The 17,656-nt window shown below is 54.5% G+C and overlaps 1 protein-coding gene and 1 pseudogene across 2 annotated transcripts in view; both read right to left on the bottom strand.

Moving 5' to 3' along the window:
• CRYBB2 (crystallin beta B2) overlaps positions 1-17,656 on the bottom strand; it is a 679,427-nt gene that overhangs the window by 96,130 nt on the left and 565,641 nt on the right. The gene's annotated exons all lie outside the window — the stretch shown is intronic.
• Positions 3,734-15,700, bottom strand: LOC116810089 (beta-glucuronidase-like; annotated as a pseudogene). Its single transcript, XR_004370170.2, has 8 exons — positions 15,478-15,700; positions 13,737-13,919; positions 13,268-13,450; positions 12,940-13,082; positions 9,587-9,774; positions 7,839-8,640; positions 3,869-3,946; positions 3,734-3,788 (listed from the first exon to the last, which is right to left on the bottom strand). The product of XR_004370170.2 is annotated as a beta-glucuronidase-like (transcript).

Below are 17,656 nucleotides of genomic sequence, written 5' to 3'. Positions count from 1 at the left end.
CTTGTTCTGTTGCCCAGGCTGGAGTGCAGTGGCCATCATAGCTCACTGCAGCCTGGACTCAAGGGATCTTCCAGCCTCAGCCTCCTGAGTAGCTGGAACTACAGGCGCGCACACCACCGTGACCAACTAATTTGTTGTTGTTGCTGTTTTAGGCTTTCGTGAGACAGGGTCTTGCTCTGTCACCTAGGATGGAGTGCAATGGCACAAACATGGCTCTCTGCATCCTTGACCTCCTGGGCTCAAGGAATCCTCCCACATCAGTCTCTGGAGTGGCTGGGACCACAGGTACATGCCTTCATGACTGGCTAATTGAATTTTAGAGACAGGGTCTCGCTATGTTGCTCAGGCTGGTCTTGAACTCCTGGGCTCAATCAATGCTCCTGCCAGAGCCTCTCAAAGTGCTGGGACTACAGGCATGAGCCACCAGCCCTAGCCACTGGAGAATTTATTAAAAATACCAATTGCGGGAGACCACCCCCAGAGTCTCTGATTCAGCCATCTGGAGTGGGGCCTCACATTGCATTCCTCAGGAGTTCTGAGGTGATGCTGGTACTGCCAGTTGGAGAACTAGCTTCGAGAAACACTGTTTTCTTTTTCCTTTTTTTTGGAGATGGATTCTTGCTCTGTCACACAGGCTGCAGTGCAGTGGCAAGATCTCCGCTCACTGCAATCTCCATCTCCCGGGTTCAAGCAATACTCCTGCCTCAGCCTCCAGAGTGGCTGGGATTACAGGCATGTACCACCACACCCAGCTAATTTGTATATTTTTAGTAGAGACAGGGTTTCACCATGCTGGCCAGGCTGGTCTTGAACTCCTGACCTCAAGTGATCTGCCCACCTTAGTCTCCCAAATTGATGGGATTACGGGCGTGAGGCTTCGTGCCCAGACAACAAACACTGATTTCAAGACACATCCTGAACTATTTAGGAATAAAATGATGTGATGATGGGAATTTGCTTTGAAATAAGGGGGTGAAGCAGTGGGGCAGGGCTGCAGGTAAAGACAGCTGGAGCCAGGATGTCTGTGAGTTATTACTGAAGCTGGGTGTTGGTACATAGGGTTCATTATGCATTCTCTAGCTGTTATATACAGACACTTCCCATAATAATTGATTTTAAAAGAAATCAGCCAGGCAAAGTGGCTCATACCTGTAACCCCAGCACTTTGGGAGACGAAGGTGGGAGGATGGCTTGGGGCCAGGAGTTTGAGACCAGCCCGGGCAACATAGGAAGACCCTGTCTCGACAAAAAATAAAAAAATTAGCCAGGCATGGTGGTGCATGCCTGTAGTCCCAGCTACTCCAGAGACTGAGGTGGGAGGATCACTTGAGCCCAGGAGTTTGAGGCTGCAGTAAGTTATGACTGCACCACTGCACTCCAGCCTAGGTGAAAGAGAGAGACCCTGTCTCCAAAAAATACTTTTTAAAGATATTTATTTATATATTTGTAGATGAAATTTCACTCTGTCGTCCAGGCTGGAGTGCAGTAGCATGATCCTGGTTCACTGCAACTTCCATCTCCCGGGTTCAAGTGATTCTCCTGCCTCAACCTCCTGAGTAGCTGGGATTACAGGTGTGGGCCACCACGTCCAGCTGATTTTTGTATTTTTAGTAGAGACGTGGTTATGCCATGTTGGCCAGGCTGGTCTCAAACCCCTATACTCAAGTGCTCCAACTGCCTTGCCTCCCAAAGTGTGGGATTCCAGGGATGAGCAACCATACCTGGCCATTTTTTTTTTTTTTTTTGAGACAGTGTCTCACTGTCACCCAGGCTGGAGTGCGGTGGCGTGATCTCGGCTCACTGCAAGCTCAGCCTCCTGGGTTCACGCCATTCTCCTGCCTCAGCCTCCCAAGCAGCTGGGACTACAGGTGCCCGCCACCACACCCAGCTGATTTTTTGTATTTTTAGTAAAGATGGGGTTTCACCATGTTAGCCAGGATGGTCTTGATCTCCTGACCTCGTGATCCACCCTCCTCGGCCTCTCAAAGTGCTGGGATTACAGGCGTGAGCCACCGCGCCTGGCCCACACCTGGCCTTTTGTATACATTTTCTTTTATTAAAAAGAGTTCTGGGCCGGGCGCAGTGGCTCACGCTTGTAATCCCAGCACTTTGGGAGGCCGAGGCGGGCGGATCACGAGGTCAGGAGATCGAGACCACGGTGAAACCCCGTCTCTACTAAAAATACAAAAAATTAGCCGGGCGTGGTGGCGGGCGCCTGTAGTCCCAGCTACTTGGAGAGGCTGAGGCAGGAGAATGGCATGAACCCGGGAGGCGGAGCTTGCAGTGAGCCGAGATCGCGCCACTGCACTCCAGCCTGGGCGACAGAGCGAGACTCCGTCTCAAAAAAAAAAAAAAAAAAAAAAAGAGTTCTGGTCAGGCCAGCTGACAGGCCCCAGGCCCCTTGACTCTCATCTACTTCCACTGCATGGCAGCAGTTTCTGTCCCTTCCCTGTTCCCCAGGAGCAGGAACGTGCACACCTCTTCTTCCCTGCCCCAGGTCCTCCAGCCCCACCTTGCCTCCTCCCAAAGCCACCCTCTTGGCATGCCCATCCCAGTGCCTGGGACCTAGGGGAGGAGAGGCAGGTGGGTGGTGTCTTGCCTGCAGCGTAGAGATGACACCAGTGGCCACCTGGAGCATGGCACTCAAGGTGCCTGGCACTTCAAACACAGCTTCCTTGTCCTCCTGGGAGGCATATGGCAGGAGGTGTACAACCATCACCACAACCAGCCTGACTGTACAGGGGCGGGAGGAGACAGGAGAGAAGCCAGGCTGGGGGACAAAAATGAGGCACAGGGCAGGGGACTGGCTCCCCAAGACTCACCCAGGAGCCTCCTCTCCCCCTAACAGGTTGCCCAGCCCCTTTCCCCTGGAAAGAGGATCAGGGAAGAGGATCAGCATGGGGTGGGAGCTGGGGGGAGGGATCTTTTGCATAGTCCTAGGAGGGAGGCAGGAGCCCTGAGTCTCTCAGTACCAGGCGCCCCTGCCATGGGTGACCCCTGGCCTTCATGACCTCAGGGCCCATAGGCAATGAATGAAGGTTTCACCAGGAGCCACAGGCCCCTGCCCTCTAGTTTCAGGTGTGTCTGCGGGTCCTAACAGGTGCTGAGGGTGACTCTCCCTGGGGAAGAGGGGCAGGGCGTGTCACCTGCTTGGAGCAGCTCTGGGTCCACACCCAGGGGATTGCCCGCAATGGCCCCACTGCAGGGACAGGGATTCACGGTGAGCAGGGCTCCTGGCAAATAGCCCTGACACTGACACACACATACACAAACACACACACACACACACACACACACACACACAGAAACGGAGAACCAAGACCTGGTGGCCAGAGCAACCACCTGTAGCTCAGCCTCTTTCCTGGTCCAGTCACTTTGGGTGCAGAACACTTGTCTCCAAGTGTCCCCAGAACACTTGTCCCCAAGCACTGAGTCACCCTGGGTACAGGACACTTGTCTCCTGACACGTCCCCACATGTCAGGTTGAGGGCAGCGGGCTGGGCCCGCCAGGAGCCTTGCTGGAGAGCTCTGGCCCTGCTCAGACACATTCACTGGCTTGGTCGCCCCCATCTTAGTGAGAGCTGGGGCTCCATGCAGGGTCCCCCGCTGAGCAGATAATGTGGCTTTCTGTCCCACTCTGCCCTTCCCAATCCCTAAGGCTATGCAGCAGCCACACCCACCAAGCCCTCGGGACACTGAAGCCTCACCCACCTCCCCACGGGCAGGACATCGACGCGCTTCCGCACCTCCAGCAGCCGCTCAGAGTCTCGGTCAGCGCCCCAGCTTGGCTGTGGGAAGCCAGGGCAGGACGGTCAGGGCAGCCGGGGTCCTCCCCTGAAGCACAGTTCCTGCACCTCACCCAGCTTACCTCAGAATCCAGTGGCTCCAGCGGAGGGGCTGAGCCCTGTGCAAGTGAGTGTACTCCGGGAAGAGGACGTCACGTTCCCTGTGGGAGAGGAGGAGCAGGGGCTCAGGTGGAGGCTCGGGCAAGGCCTGCCTGTGACACTGGGACACTGCAGGCCTGGGTCACCCCTGGAAAAAGTGTCACCCTGCAGCACTCCACCTGAATGAGGGATCCACTGATCTCCCAGGAACAAATCAGTCTTAAGGGAAAAAGAGGCCAGGAGTGGGGCCATGTGAACCAAGGACTGGGTCTGAGCTGTGGGGCCTCCAGGAGTGAGGCTTTGCCAGGAACACCCGAAGCCTGAGTCTCTGTCACTCAGCATCTCCAAGCGGGGGCCAGAACGGGGAGGAGGCCCATGTTGGGTATGACTTGGCCATGGGAGGTTTCGTTTGAGGACCCCAGAAATAGCTGGGGTCCATTCAAGGGCTGCTCCAACCAGCTGAGACGCCCTGCTCCTCATTCAAGTAGGCAGGGCAGAGGCAGAGGTGCTGTGAGTGATGGTCCTGTTTTCTTATTTCTTTGTTTTGTTTTTGTTTTTAGAGACACGGTCTTATTCTGTTGCCCAGGCTGGAGTGCAGCAGCACAATCAGCTCACTGCTGCCTTGATCTCCTGGGCTCAAGCGATCCTCCTGGCTCAGCCTCCTGAGTAGCTGGGACTACAGGGACATGCCACAATGTCCAGTTAATTTTTAATTTTTTGTAAAAATGGGGTCTTGCTATGTTGCCCAGGGTGGTCTGAAACTCCTGGTTTCAAGTAAACCTCCTGCCTTGGCCTCCCAAAGGGCTGGGATTACAAATGTGAGCCACCACACCTGGCCTTTTTGTTGTTGTTGTTGCTGTTGCTGTTGTTTTTGAGACGGAGTTTCACTCTTGTTGCCCAGGCTGGAGTGCAATGGTGCGATCTTGGCTCACTGCAACCTCTGCCTCCCAGGTTCAAGTGATTCTCCTGCCTCAGCCTACCAAGTAGCTGGGATTATAGGCACCCACCACCACGCCTGGCTAAGTTTTTGTATTTGTAGTAGAGACGGAGTTTCACCATGTTAGCCAGGCTGGTCTCAAACTCCTGACTTCAGGTCATCCACTCACCTTGGCCTCCCAAAGTGCTGGGTTTATAGGCGTGAGCCACTGTGCCCGGCCTGTTGTTGTTTTAAATAAACCAGCTCTACTGAGATATCATTCACAAATAATTTACCCATTTTAAGTTCACATTTTGGTGTACAACCATCACCAAAACCAATTTTAGAACATTTTCATCACCCCATAAAGAAATTCTGTACTCAAGGCCAGGCACGGTGGCTCCTCCTCGAACACCTGAGGTAAGGAGTTCGAGACCAGCCTGGTCAACAGATAGTGAATCCCTGTCTACTAAAAATACAAAAATTAGCTGGGCATGGTGGCGTGAGCCTGTAATCCCAGCTACTCGGGAGGGTGAGGCAGGAGAACTGTTTGAACCCAGGAGGTAGAAGATGCAGTGAGCCAAGATCGCAACACTGCTCTCCAGCCTGGGCGACAGAGCAAGACTCTGACTCCGGGGGAAAAAAAATATTAAAATTTAGCCTGGCATGGCAGCGCACGTCTGCGGTCCCAGCTATTTGGGAGGCTGAGTGGGGAGGATCGCTTAAGCCCAGGAGGTCAAGGTGGCAACGAGCTGTGATTGCACCACTGCACTCCAGCCTGGGCAACAGAGTGAGACTCTGACTCTGAAAAACAAACAATGAAAGAAATGTTGCAAATGGAAATGACAAGTGGTGGCAGGAATTGGGCACTCTATGAGACAACAGACATCCTGGATTGGAGACTCAGGGACAGGCTCTTAGAACAAATGGCCTTTATGCTGAGTCGAGTTAACCAGGAGGGATGAAGGGAAGAGGCTCCCAACAGAGGGACCAGTCTGTGCTCAGAACTCCCAGCACCTGCCCAAGTCCTCCATAGAACAGACCGTTTTGTTTTGTTTTTTTGTTTTTTTGAGATACAGAGTCTCACTCTGTAGCTCAGGCTGGAGTGCAGTGGCGTTATCTCAGCTCACTGCAATCTCTGCCTACCGGTTCGCCTGAGGCGATTCTCCTGCCTCAGCCTACCTAGTAGCTGGGATTACAGATGTCCACCACCACGCCCAGCTAATTTTTGTATTTTTAGTAGACAGGGATTCACTATCTGTTGACCAGGCTGGTCTCGAACTCCTGACCTCAGGTGATCCACCCACCTCAGCCTCTCAAAGTGCTGGGATTACATGCATGAGCCACCGCATCTGGCCTAGACTGTTGTTGAAGCCGGTTTTCTTCTTCTTTCCTCGGTTCTTTTCTTTTACATCTCCCACCGATCATTGCTCTGCCCATCCAAAGGCTGTGGTTGGGACAGGACGGAACAGAACCCCCTAGCCTCAAGTTCCAAACCGACACTCTCCAACAGCCAGGCTCTCAGATGGGAAGCTTCAAAGCCTTGTGACAGCCTGGCTGAACCTCTCCAGCCTGAGCGCTCCCTCCAATTCCTGCCCCGGAAACAGGCATCTCCTCTGGCCACCTCCCAAAGAAGCCTGTCTGGAAGCCTCAGGCACCCGCTCCTGGAAGCCTGTACTATTTGCAACAAAGAGCCTGTCCACCCAGTCGTGCTGAGCACACCCCTATTCCCCCCGAGCTCTGAATTGTCCTTTGCCCAGGCTGGGACAACATCTCAGAGCCTTCTGCCTGCTGCAGACTCAGCTCAGCCCAAAGCACTCCATGAAACTGGGGTGTGGCATCTGCCTCAAGGAGCATTTCTACAACCTCTGCTGCCTCTACCGCAAATGAAAACTCCACCTCTGAATGCTGAGTTAGAACTGCGCGATTGTAAGGAAGAAAAAGTTGGGCAGTACTGGTGGCTCACAACTGTAATCCCAGCACTTTGGGAGGGTGAGGCAGGTGGATCACCGGAGGCCAGGAGTTCAAGGCCAGCCTGGCCAACATGGTAAAACCCCATCTCTACTAAAAATACAAAAATGAGCCGGGCACAGTGGCTCACGCCTATAATCTCAGCACTCTGGGAGGCCGAGGCAGGCAGATCACCTGACGTCAGGAGTCTAAGACCAGCCTGGCCAACATAGTGAAACCCTGTCTCTACAAAAAAATGCAAAAGTTGGCCGGGCATGGTGGCTCACACCTGTAATCCCAGAACTTTGGGAGATCAAGGCAGGTGGATCACAAGGTCAAAAGATGGAGACCATCCTGGCCAACATGGTGAAACCCCATCTCTACTAGAAATACAAAAATTAGCCAGGCGTGGTGGCACGTGCCTGTAGTCCCACCTACGTAGGAGGCTGAGGTAAGAGCATCGCTTGAACCTGGGAAGTAAAGGTTGCATTGAGCTGAGATCACACCACTGCACTCTAGCGTGGGCAACAGAGCAAGAGTTCGTCAAAAAAAAAAAAAAAAGCAAAAGTTAACTGGGCGTGGTGGCACACATCTATAATCCCAGCTACTTGGGAGGCTGAGGCAGAAATATGACCTGAGCCTGGGAAGTCGAGGATGCAGTGAACCGAGATCGCACCACTGTACTCTGGCCTGGGCAACCAGAGTGAGACCCTGTTTCAAAAAAAAAAAACAAAAACAAAACAAAACAGGCCAAGGACAGTGGCTCATTTGTGCCTGTAATCCCAGCTACTCAGGAGGCTGAGGCAGAAGAATCACTTGAACCCAGGAGGCTGAGGTTGTAGTGAGCTGAGATCGTGCCACTGCACTCCAGCCTGGGCGACAGAGTGAAACTCCGTCTCAAAAAAAACAGAAAAAGAAAACTACAATTTGGGTGGGTAATATTTGGTTCCCTGAACTGTCCGGGTATGGATGGCCCTCCCATTGGGCTGGGACGGGACGCTGAACTCGGATAGCACACGCCCACCCCAGTCTGCCACCTGCCAGGGTCTCCTGCCCGATCCAGGCCAGGGCAGGCAGGGGGCACTCACTTGAAGCAGTAGCCGACAGATTCCAGGTAGGACGCAGGCTCGTTGGCCACAGACTACATCACCATGGCAGGGTGATTCTTGTCTCTGAGAACCGGTTCCTCCACCACCCACATGTGGTGATGCATAGACACGTTGAAGAGCTGCCAGCGGGCCAGGAGGGAAGGGACAGAGGGTCACGGTGTGGCCCGCGGGCTGCCCAGGCAGAGCGGATGCACGACAGGGACTCATGGCAGCATCAGGCCCACAGCAGGACACTCATCGATGACCACAATCCCATACCGGTCACATATCTGCAGCATCTCCTCCTCGTAGGGATAGTGGCTGGTGCGGAAGGCATTGGCGCCAAGCCAGCAAAGCAGGTTGAAGTCCTTCACCAGCAGCGGACAGTCGAAGCCCTTCCCTTGGATCTAGGGGACAGCAGAGCCAAGTGACCCCTGTCCCTGTCGAAGCTGCACTTCCTCCAAGAGCCAGGACCCTGGAGAGCCACCCCATGAGCCCCCTCTCCAGCCCAAGCACCGGCTCCACCGCGGGGTGGTTTGGAGCCATTTGCCTCATTGCCCTGAGCTGCCCTCAACTGCAGGACACAGGGAAGGCGAAAGTGGAAGGTGACCAGAAGCAGCCCCACGAGGACCCAGGAGCCCCAATGCATGTCTGCATCCTCATGTTTGTTGATGCCGTGGAAATAGAAAGGTTTCCCACTGATGAGGAACTGGCTCTCGGTGACAGGCACAGTGCGGATCCCCACAGGGAGTGTGTAGACGTCAGAAAAAGGCCCCAGTGACGTCTGTGCAGTCAGCCGCACCTACGACAGCCAAAGCGCCAGGTGTGAGCACCCCGACAGCCTGAGCCCCATCTGGCCTGCCCTACAGCAGGAAGACCCCTCATGCACCCCAGCAGCCGCCTCTGGGCCTGCAGAGAAGCAGCAATCAGAGGCTCTGCCCTTCACTGGCTGACCCTGGGACCTGCCCTTCAAAATCAGGCCTTCTCCTTGACCAGAGGAGGTGGCTCATGCCTGGAATCTCTACACTTTGGGAGGCTAAGGCAGGAGGATCACTTGAGTCCAGGAGTTCAAGACCAGCCTGGGCAACAGAGTAAGACCCCAACTCTATAAAAAAGATTTTTTTTTGAGACAGTCTCACTCTGTCACCCAGGATAGAGTGCAGTGGCGTGATCTCAATTCACCGCAGCCTCTGCCTCCTGGGTTCAAGCAATTCCCCTGCCTCAGCCTCCCGAGTAGCTGGGATTACAGACGTGCACCATCATGCCCTGCAAATTTTCGTATTTTAGTAGAGACCGGGTTTCACCATGCTGGCCAGGCTGGTCTCCAACTCCTGGCCTAAAGTGATCCGCCCGCCTTAGCCTCCCAAAGTGCTGGGATTACAGGCGTGAGCCACCATGCCCAGTCTACAAAAAAAATTTTTTTTAATTAGCCAGGCATGGTGGCATGTGCCTGTAGTCCCAGCTACTCAGGAGGCCAAGGTAGGAGGATTGCAGCTCAAAGCTGCAGTGAGCTGTGATCAGGCCATTGCGTTCCAGCCTGGGTGACAGAGTGAGACCACCACAATAAATAAATAAATAAATAAATTAATTAATTAATTAAAAATCTGGGCCTCCCACCAACGGTGGGAAACATCAGAAAGCTCAGAGGACTATGCCTGCCCATTCACCTGTCCTGGGCTCCTGCTGAAGCCAGGGCTACCAGATGGGGGCAAAAGACCTCCCTTAATCAAGTCTCAAACCACTATTACCTCCCACGAGCACAAGTAGGCGGGGTGTTCGTGCATCAGGTACAGCCACCAGAGGTTGGTATCCGGCGCCTTCAGCTGGCCCTTGGTCCCAGCCTGGTTGTCCACGACTTTGTTTTCTGCATCCAAAAGACACACTTCCAACTTGAACTGGTTACTGCACTTGACAGAGATCTGGTAATTCACCAGCCCTGCAGGAGGCAAGAGAGACCAGGGCTTAGGTAGGGACATGACCTGGGTCACACAAACGGGAATGCTCCACAACGACCACTCCCAGGCAGCCATTTGCTTCTGTTGCTTTTTTTTTTTTCTTTGAGATAGAATCTCAGTCTGTCACCCAGCCTGGAGTGCAGTGGCATGATCTGGACTCACTGAAACCTCTGCCTCCCAGGTTCAAGTGATTCTCCTGCCTCAGCCTCTGGAATAGCTGGGATTACAGGCACCTGCCACCACATCCAGCTAATTTTTGTATTTTTAGTACAGACGAGGTTTCACCACGTTAGCCAGGATGGTCTTGATCTCCTGACCTCATGATCTGCCTGCCTCGGCCTCCCGAAGTGCGGGATTACAGGCTTGAGCCACCGTGCCCGGCCCTGAACCAACGCGCCCGGCCCACTTTTTTTTAATTTAATTCTTAAATTTTTTTTGTTTTTGTTTTTTGATATGGAGTCTCACTCTGTCACCTAGGCTGGAGTGTAGTGCTGCGATCCTGACTCACTGCAACCTCCACCTCTACAGTTCAGGTAATTCTCCTGCCTCAGCCTTCCGAGTACCTGGGAATATAGGCATGCACCACCATGCCTGGCGAATTTTTGTATTTTTAGTAGAGACAGAGTTTTGCCATGTTGGCCAGGCTGGTCTCGAACTCCTGACCTCAGGTGATCCACCCACCTCAGCCTCCCAAGGTGCTGGGATTACAGGTGTGAGCCACCGCGCCCAGCCCCCAAAAATGTTTTTTTAAATAAAAAAACACGTCGGGCTCGCTGGCTCACGCCTGTAATCCCAGCACCGTGGGAGGCTGAGGCGGGTGGATCACCTGAGGTCAGGAGTTCGAGACCAGCCTGGCCAACACGGCAAAACTCCACCTGTACTAAAAATACAAAAATTAGTCGGGCATGGTGGCACACGTCTGTAATGCCAGCTACTTGGGAGGCTGAGGCAGGAGAATTGGTTGAACCTGGGAGGCGGAGGTTGCAGTGAGCCAAGATCATGCCACTTCACCACTCCAGCCTGGGCGACAGAGCAAGCCTGTCTCAAAAAAAAAAAAAAAAAAAATTTTTTTTTGACCAGGCGCAGTGGTCACACCTGTAATCCCAACACTTGGGGAGGGTGAAACGGGAGGATCGCTTGAGCCCAAGAGTTCAAGACCAGCCTGGGTAACATAGGGAAACCGCATCTTCCCTAAAAATAACAAAAATTAGCTGGGCATGGTGGTGCGTGCCTGCAGTCCCAGCAGCCCCAGGTACTTGGGAGGCTGAAGTGGGAGGATTGCTTGAGCCAGGAGTTTGGGGCCGCAATGGGCTACGATCTTGAGGCAAGGTAGGTAGTCAAGGAAATGACCGTGTCCTTCGGACATGCCAACCACGGCACTGAGACATGTGATGTGTGAAGAAGCATGTACAGCTACAGCCCATCTGCACCCAGAGGATGACCCAGAACGTGCTTAGAGTGACACCTCTTCCAGCTCCTTACGAATTCATCATGGAAGACTCCCAGAAAGGGAGTTTCCCCAGTAATAATCAGCGCTCTCTCATCCCTACGAGCAGCCTGCCCTGAATTCTCTCTCTCAGGGTGAACCATGTATTTTGCACTTCACTATGTTTTTTGAGATGGGGTCTTGCTCTGTCACCCAGGCTGGAGTGCAGTGTTGCAATCTCAGCTCACTGCAACCTCCACCTCCCGGGTTCAAGCAATTCTCCCATCTCAACCTCCTGAGTAGCTGGGATTACAGGCACACGACACCACCCCCGGCTAATGTTGGCCAGGCTGGTTTGAACTCCTGAGCTCAAGAGATCCACCCACCTCGGCCTCCCAAAGTGCTGGGATTATAGGCACGAGCCACCGCGCTCAGGTTATTCTGCACTTCCAAAATACTTTTTCCTTTGCAATAAATTGCTCTATGCTGCATCACCTTTGCTATGTGATTCTTGTTTAAATTCTTTATTTATTTTAATTATTTATTCTTCTTGAGACAGGGTCTATGTTGCCCAGGCTGGTCTTGACTTTTGAGCTCAAGCGATCTGCCCACCTTGGCCTCCCAAAGTGCCGGGATGACAGGCACTAGCTACCACATCCAGCCTAAATCCTTTGAAACTTAGAATTACAGCCCCACAAACAGCTGTCAATCATCTCACCACTGCCATCCAGCCTGGGCGACAGTGCAAGGCCTCATCTCAGAAAAAGATATATTTAAAAAAAAAAATTAAAAAAATATTTTTTCTTAAAGACAGGGTATCCCAGCCACGTGCAGTGGCTCATGCCTAAAATCCTTGCACTCTGGGAGGCCGAGGCGGGTGGATCATCTGAGGTAAGGGGTTCAAGACCAACCAGGCCAATATAGTGAAACCCCGTCTCTACTAAAAAAAAAAAAATACAAAAATTAGCTGGACATGGTGGCAAGTGCCTGTAATCCCAGCTACTCGGGAGGCTGAGGCAGGAGAATCAGTTGAACCCGGCAGGCAGAGGTTGCAGTGAGTCGAGATTGCACCACTGCCCTCTGTAACCCTGGGCTACAGAGTGAGACTCCAGCTCAAAAAAAAAAAAAAGACAGCGTCTTCCTCTGTTACCCAGACCAGAGTGCAGTGCAGTGGCATGGTCACAGCTCACTGCACCCTTGACCTCCCAGGCTCAAGTGATTCTCCTGCCTCAGCAGCTGGGACTACCGGCACACATCACCATGCCTAGTTAATTTTTAAATTTTTTGTGGTGATGGTCTCGCTATGTTACCCAGGCTGGTCTTGAACTCCTGGCCTGAAGTGATCCTCCTACCAGATCCTCCTTACAAAGAGCTGGGATGACAGGCATGAGCCACCGTGCCCAGCTCCCCGAAGCTGCCTGTTCCTTGAGCACGATGTCTAGGAAGGGGAGCTGGAGTGAGGGCAGCACCGTGGGGAAGGGACGGGATTGCCACCCTGAGCTGTGTGACGCTAGGCCAGACCCCTCTTCTCCAAGCAAGATCAACCACATGGGTGATTTCGGGAGCCCATGCCCACTCACAAAGCCTGGATTTCAGCTTCGTAGGTGGATGGGAACCTGTGAGGATTTAGAGATGCTGGGAGAACCTTTTTCCTGGGAGAGCTTTCCAAACAGAGCCACCCTGGGCCCCGGTGAGGGAGGATCCTACCAGAAGCCCTCACCACTGTCTTGCTCCATGCCGGTGGTGACGGTGATGTCATCGATGTAGGTGGTGGGTGTCGTGTACAGAAGCACAGACCACTGCAGTCCCGCGTAGTTGAAGAAGTCAAAGCCTGTGTTCTGGACAGACTAACCCTTGGGATACCTACGGCAGGAGGACTGTGGTTTGCTGGGCCCTTGCCCTGGGTCCTTTGACTTCAGCTCACATGCCTCCTGGGCCTCCCCAGATCCAGGGCCTCCTCTCTGCGAAGGCCACCTTGTCCCTAGCAGGAAGACCACAGGGTGGGGTGGGAAGGTGGGTGCGTGCAGTGGAGGCAGGATGGTCCCCACTTGGAGGTGTCAGTCATGTACAGATGGTCCCTGGTGGCAGGGTCGGGGGGTGAGCGTGTTGTGGATGGCGATAGTGATGCAGAGGCGGGAGGGCAGGGGCCCCACCTGGAACAGGCTGCTGATGTCGGCCTGGAAGGGGAGGTAGCCCCCTTCATGCTCTAGCGCGTTGACCCCATTCACCCACTGCCGACATAGGAGATATGGGGAGCGGTCGGCAATCAGGGCATAAGGAGGAGCCCTGCTATCGGGCACTCCCTCACATAACCTGCAGCATGGGGCTCAGGGGCCTGCCAGCCAGACGGGAAGAATGGCATCCCAATGGGGTAGATCAGGCCACCTATCCCCCAGGGCAGGCAAGGCCCCCCACCGTCCCACCCCAGGAGACAGGCTGTGGGTGGCAGCTGGGGGTCCCATGCTATTCAGCAACCATGCCCACCCACCCACCCTGCCTGCTCCTAGCCACACTGACCACGATGGCATAGGAGCGGGCACTGCCAATCAGCACCACTCCTGTGCGCAGGTCCTGGATCCATCGCTCCAGCAGGGTCACCTCCCGTTCGTACCACACCCAGTTGACAAAATGCCATAGCCGCCAGTCCTGGCCAATGTCGTTGAAGCTGGAGGGAACCGGCGTGTCCCGGGTGGGGCCCGCCTACGAAGAGAAGGGCCGGGCTCAGCTCCTAGGCCCCCAAAGGGATCCGGGACCAGTGTACTGCACAGCCGCGCCCCCAGGCCTAGCACAAGCCCTGACACACGGCGAGGACTCCTGGCGGAAAAGACAGATAACTTGCTGAAGACAGGTCAACTGCCAGGGTGGTTTGCGCACCTGGGCCAGTGGGGCCAGGAGTTCCTCCTCGGAGCGAAGGGGACCCAGTATCTCCCAAGACAGGGGTGAGCCCAGGGGCACATTCCAGCCCAAGGCAAGAAGGTTCAGACCTGTGACTAAGAGGCAGATGACCCACTACCTGTCACAAATAGAAAGGCTGTTTGGGGGGATAGGGAGCCTTTGCCTAGGACACTGTGAGTGGGGCGCACACTGGCACCCAGCCCTCTCCTCTCTTCCTCCTGTACTGAATACTGCAAAGTCAGAAAAAGAGGATGTAGATCAGGCAAACGCGGCCGAGACCTCACCCGGTCCCATTTCTCTGCTGACCACATCTAAGTCAGGAGGGGAACAGGGGTGGCGTCCTTGGCCTGATGTCACGTCCTGTCCTCTATCTGAACCTTGAAAACCAAGGTACCTTCCTGCCTGTCAGAGCTGACCTTAGAATGTCTAAACTATCCCCTCCTCCCGATCCCCGGGCCCAGCTCTGTGCAGTGCATGCTGCTTAGGCCGGACGAGTGTCTGAGTGGCTTATGCCCTTAATCAGTGCTTTGGGAGGTCAATGTGGGAGGATGGCTTGAGGCCAGGAGTTCGAGACCAGCCTGGGTAAGGTAGTGAGACTCTATAATCTTTTTTTTTTTTTTTTGATGGAGTCTCACTCTGTTGCCCAGGCTGGAGTGCAGTGGTGTGATCTTGGCTCACTGCAACCTCCGCCTCCCTGGCTCAACCAATTCTCCTGCCTCAGCCTTCCAAGTAGCTGGGATTACAGGCATGCACCACCACACCTGGCTAATTTTTATATTTTTAGTACAGACGGGGTTTCACCATATTGGCCAGGCTGGTCTTGAACTCCTGGCCTCAGGCGATTCTCCACCCTTGGCCTCCCAAAGTGCTGGGATTACAGGCGTCAGCCACCGAGCCTGGCGGATGTTTTTTTTTTTTTTTTTTTTTTTTTTTTTTTTGATTAGCCAGGCATGGTGGCCCCAGCTAACTTGCAAGGCTGCGGCAGGAGAATCACTTGAGCTCAGCAGTTAGGATCGGGCCAGTCCGCTCCAACCTGGGCGGCAGGGCCAAACCCAGCCTCAGAAACATTTTAAAAATTAAAAATAAACATTCAAAAGAAGGACACTGCCCCGGCTCAGCCTTCGCCTCGGGAGGAGGCTAGGCAGGAGCGCTTCCTCCTCCTCCCGCCTCCTCCATCCCGGTCCTCCTGGGTTCCCTGGGTCCCCCAGTCCCCACCCCGCGCCCCCAAGCCCGCTGACCTTTAACCTTCTCCGGGCCCCCAGTTCCCAGGCGCCCAAGGAAAGGAGCCTGCGAGGGGCCGGGGCTCCCCGACTCCCACCGCCCGGGCTTCCGAACGCCTCCCGGCCCTGCCCCGAGTACGCACCTCCCGCAGCGGCCGCCCGTACCACTGCTCCTCGAAACTCTGGAGTCAGTTGTCGGAGAAGTCGGCGCGGAAGCTCCAGAGACTGCCCAGCTCCTAGCGCTCCACGACGGGCTCTCCCTGCAGCGCCAGCGCAGCCACACAACAGCGGTCCGAACGCCGCCCGGGTAACCGCCGCCCCACAGGACACACCACCGGCTCCCCGGCTCGGCCGCCGTCGGCTGGGTTAAGAGCAGCGCTGGAGGAGCCCGGCCGGCGAGTCACGTGACGCGTCAACCCCCGTGACGCGCCTGAGGTCGCCCGCGCCATCTTTGTTGAGGGCGAGCGCCCGGCCTGGAAGGGGAGGGCGGGGTCGGGCGCTCCCCAATAGGGCCTGTGGCTGGAACCCCCGGCTAGGCCCTTGGGGAAGCGGGACCCTCACCCTCAACCCCAGCCAAGAAGGGCGACGTCTGCTCCCCACCCCAGTACAGGCTGGACGATCCAGGGCCGCAGACCAGGACAGAACTCCCGAGATTGGTGAGATCCCCATTTCTTCAAAGAGCACCTCCACTTGCTTTCCCCCAGCAGGAATTCGAGCAGGCCCCAGAGGAGCCTCTTCCATGCCTGTTGGATGCAGGCTCTTGCAGGGATACACGTCCTTGGGATGCGGCCTAAGCCTTGACCCTGGGCCTCTGGGGCCCCGACCCTAACCAAGGGGCCAGGCGCTCCCTCTTGGCGTTGAAGGCATGTGAAGATGCAGAGAGAGAGGCCAAGTGCAGTGGCTCACGCCTGTAATTCCAGCACTTTGGGAGGCTGAGATGGGCGGATCACTTGAGGCCAGGAGTTCAAGACCAGCCTGGCCAACATGGCGAAACCCCATATCTACTAAAAATAAAAAATAAAAAGTAAGCGGCTGGGCGCGGTGGCTCACGCCTGTAATCCCAGCACTTTGGGAGGCCGAGGCGGGCAGATCACGAGGTCAGGAGATCGAGACCATCCTGGCTAACAAGGTGAAACCACGTCTCTACTAAAAATACAGAAAATTAGCAGGGCGTGGTAGCGGGCCCCTATAGTCCCAGCTACTCGGGAGGCTGAGGCAGGAGAATGGCATGAACCTAGGAGGCGGAGCTTGCAGTAAGCCAAGATCGGGCCACTGCACTCCAGCCTGGGCAACAGACCGAGCCTCTGTCTCAAAAAAAAAATAAAATAAAATAAAAAATAAAAAAAATAAAAAGTAGCCGGGCGTGGTAGCAGGCACCTGTAATCCCAGCTACTAGGGAGGCTGAGGCTGGAGAATCGCTTGAACCCGGGAAGGGAAGGTTGCAATGAGCCGAGATCGCGCCACTGCACTCCAGTCTGGGCGAGATAGCGAGACTCTGTCTCAAAAAAAAAAAAAAAAAAAAAGTTGCAGTGAGAGGGTGCCCTGTGGGACCCCGCTTTATGCCCGTAGGGAAGGCACCGTGTGGGAAGGATAGAGGAAGAGATCTGGAGACTGTAAAAAAGACATAGGTTTATTGAGGGGACTTTCACACAGGTGCAATGGCTGTGGCTGGACATGAGAACCACTACCATTTGTAAAAAGCATGCAGCTTGGCCGGGCGCAGTGGCTCACCCAGTAATCCCAGCACTTTGGGAGGCCGAGGCAGACAGATCATGAGGTCAGGAGATCGAGACCATTCTGGCTAACACGGTGAAACCCGTCGCTACTAAAAAATACAAAAAATTAGCCGGGCGTGGTGGCGGGTGCCTGTGGTCCCAGCTGCTCCCGAGGCTGAGGCATGAGGCCGAGGCTGAGAATGGCGTGAACCCGGAGGGCGGAGTTTGCAGTGAGCCGAGATCGCGCCACTGCACTCCAGCCTGGGCTACAGAGCCAGACTCCGTCTCAAAAAAAAAAAAAAAAAAAAAAGCATGCAGCTTTCATAACATTTTCACTTAGCATCTTTGACCTATTACCAGTGGAAGGTATCTGAATTCCTGGGTGAATCTGTACACATCTGCAACAAGTTCAATTCTTGCCTCCTCAGAAGAAAGAATTTGACTAAGGGGTCATAAGGCAGAAACCAGACAGAGGCAAGTTGCAGAGCAAGAGTAAAAGTTTATTAAAAAACAGGCTGGGGCCGGGCATGGTGGCTCATGCCTATAATCCCAGCACTTTGGGAGGCTGAGCCGGGTGGATCACCTGAGGTCAGGAGTTCAAGACCAG

This window comes from Hylobates moloch, unplaced genomic scaffold (genome assembly GCF_009828535.3).
Source record: "Hylobates moloch isolate HMO894 unplaced genomic scaffold, HMol_V3 SCAFFOLD_19, whole genome shotgun sequence".
NCBI classification, from domain to species: Eukaryota; Metazoa; Chordata; class Mammalia; order Primates; family Hylobatidae; genus Hylobates; species Hylobates moloch.
This window is presented reverse-complemented; position numbering and strand designations above follow the sequence as displayed.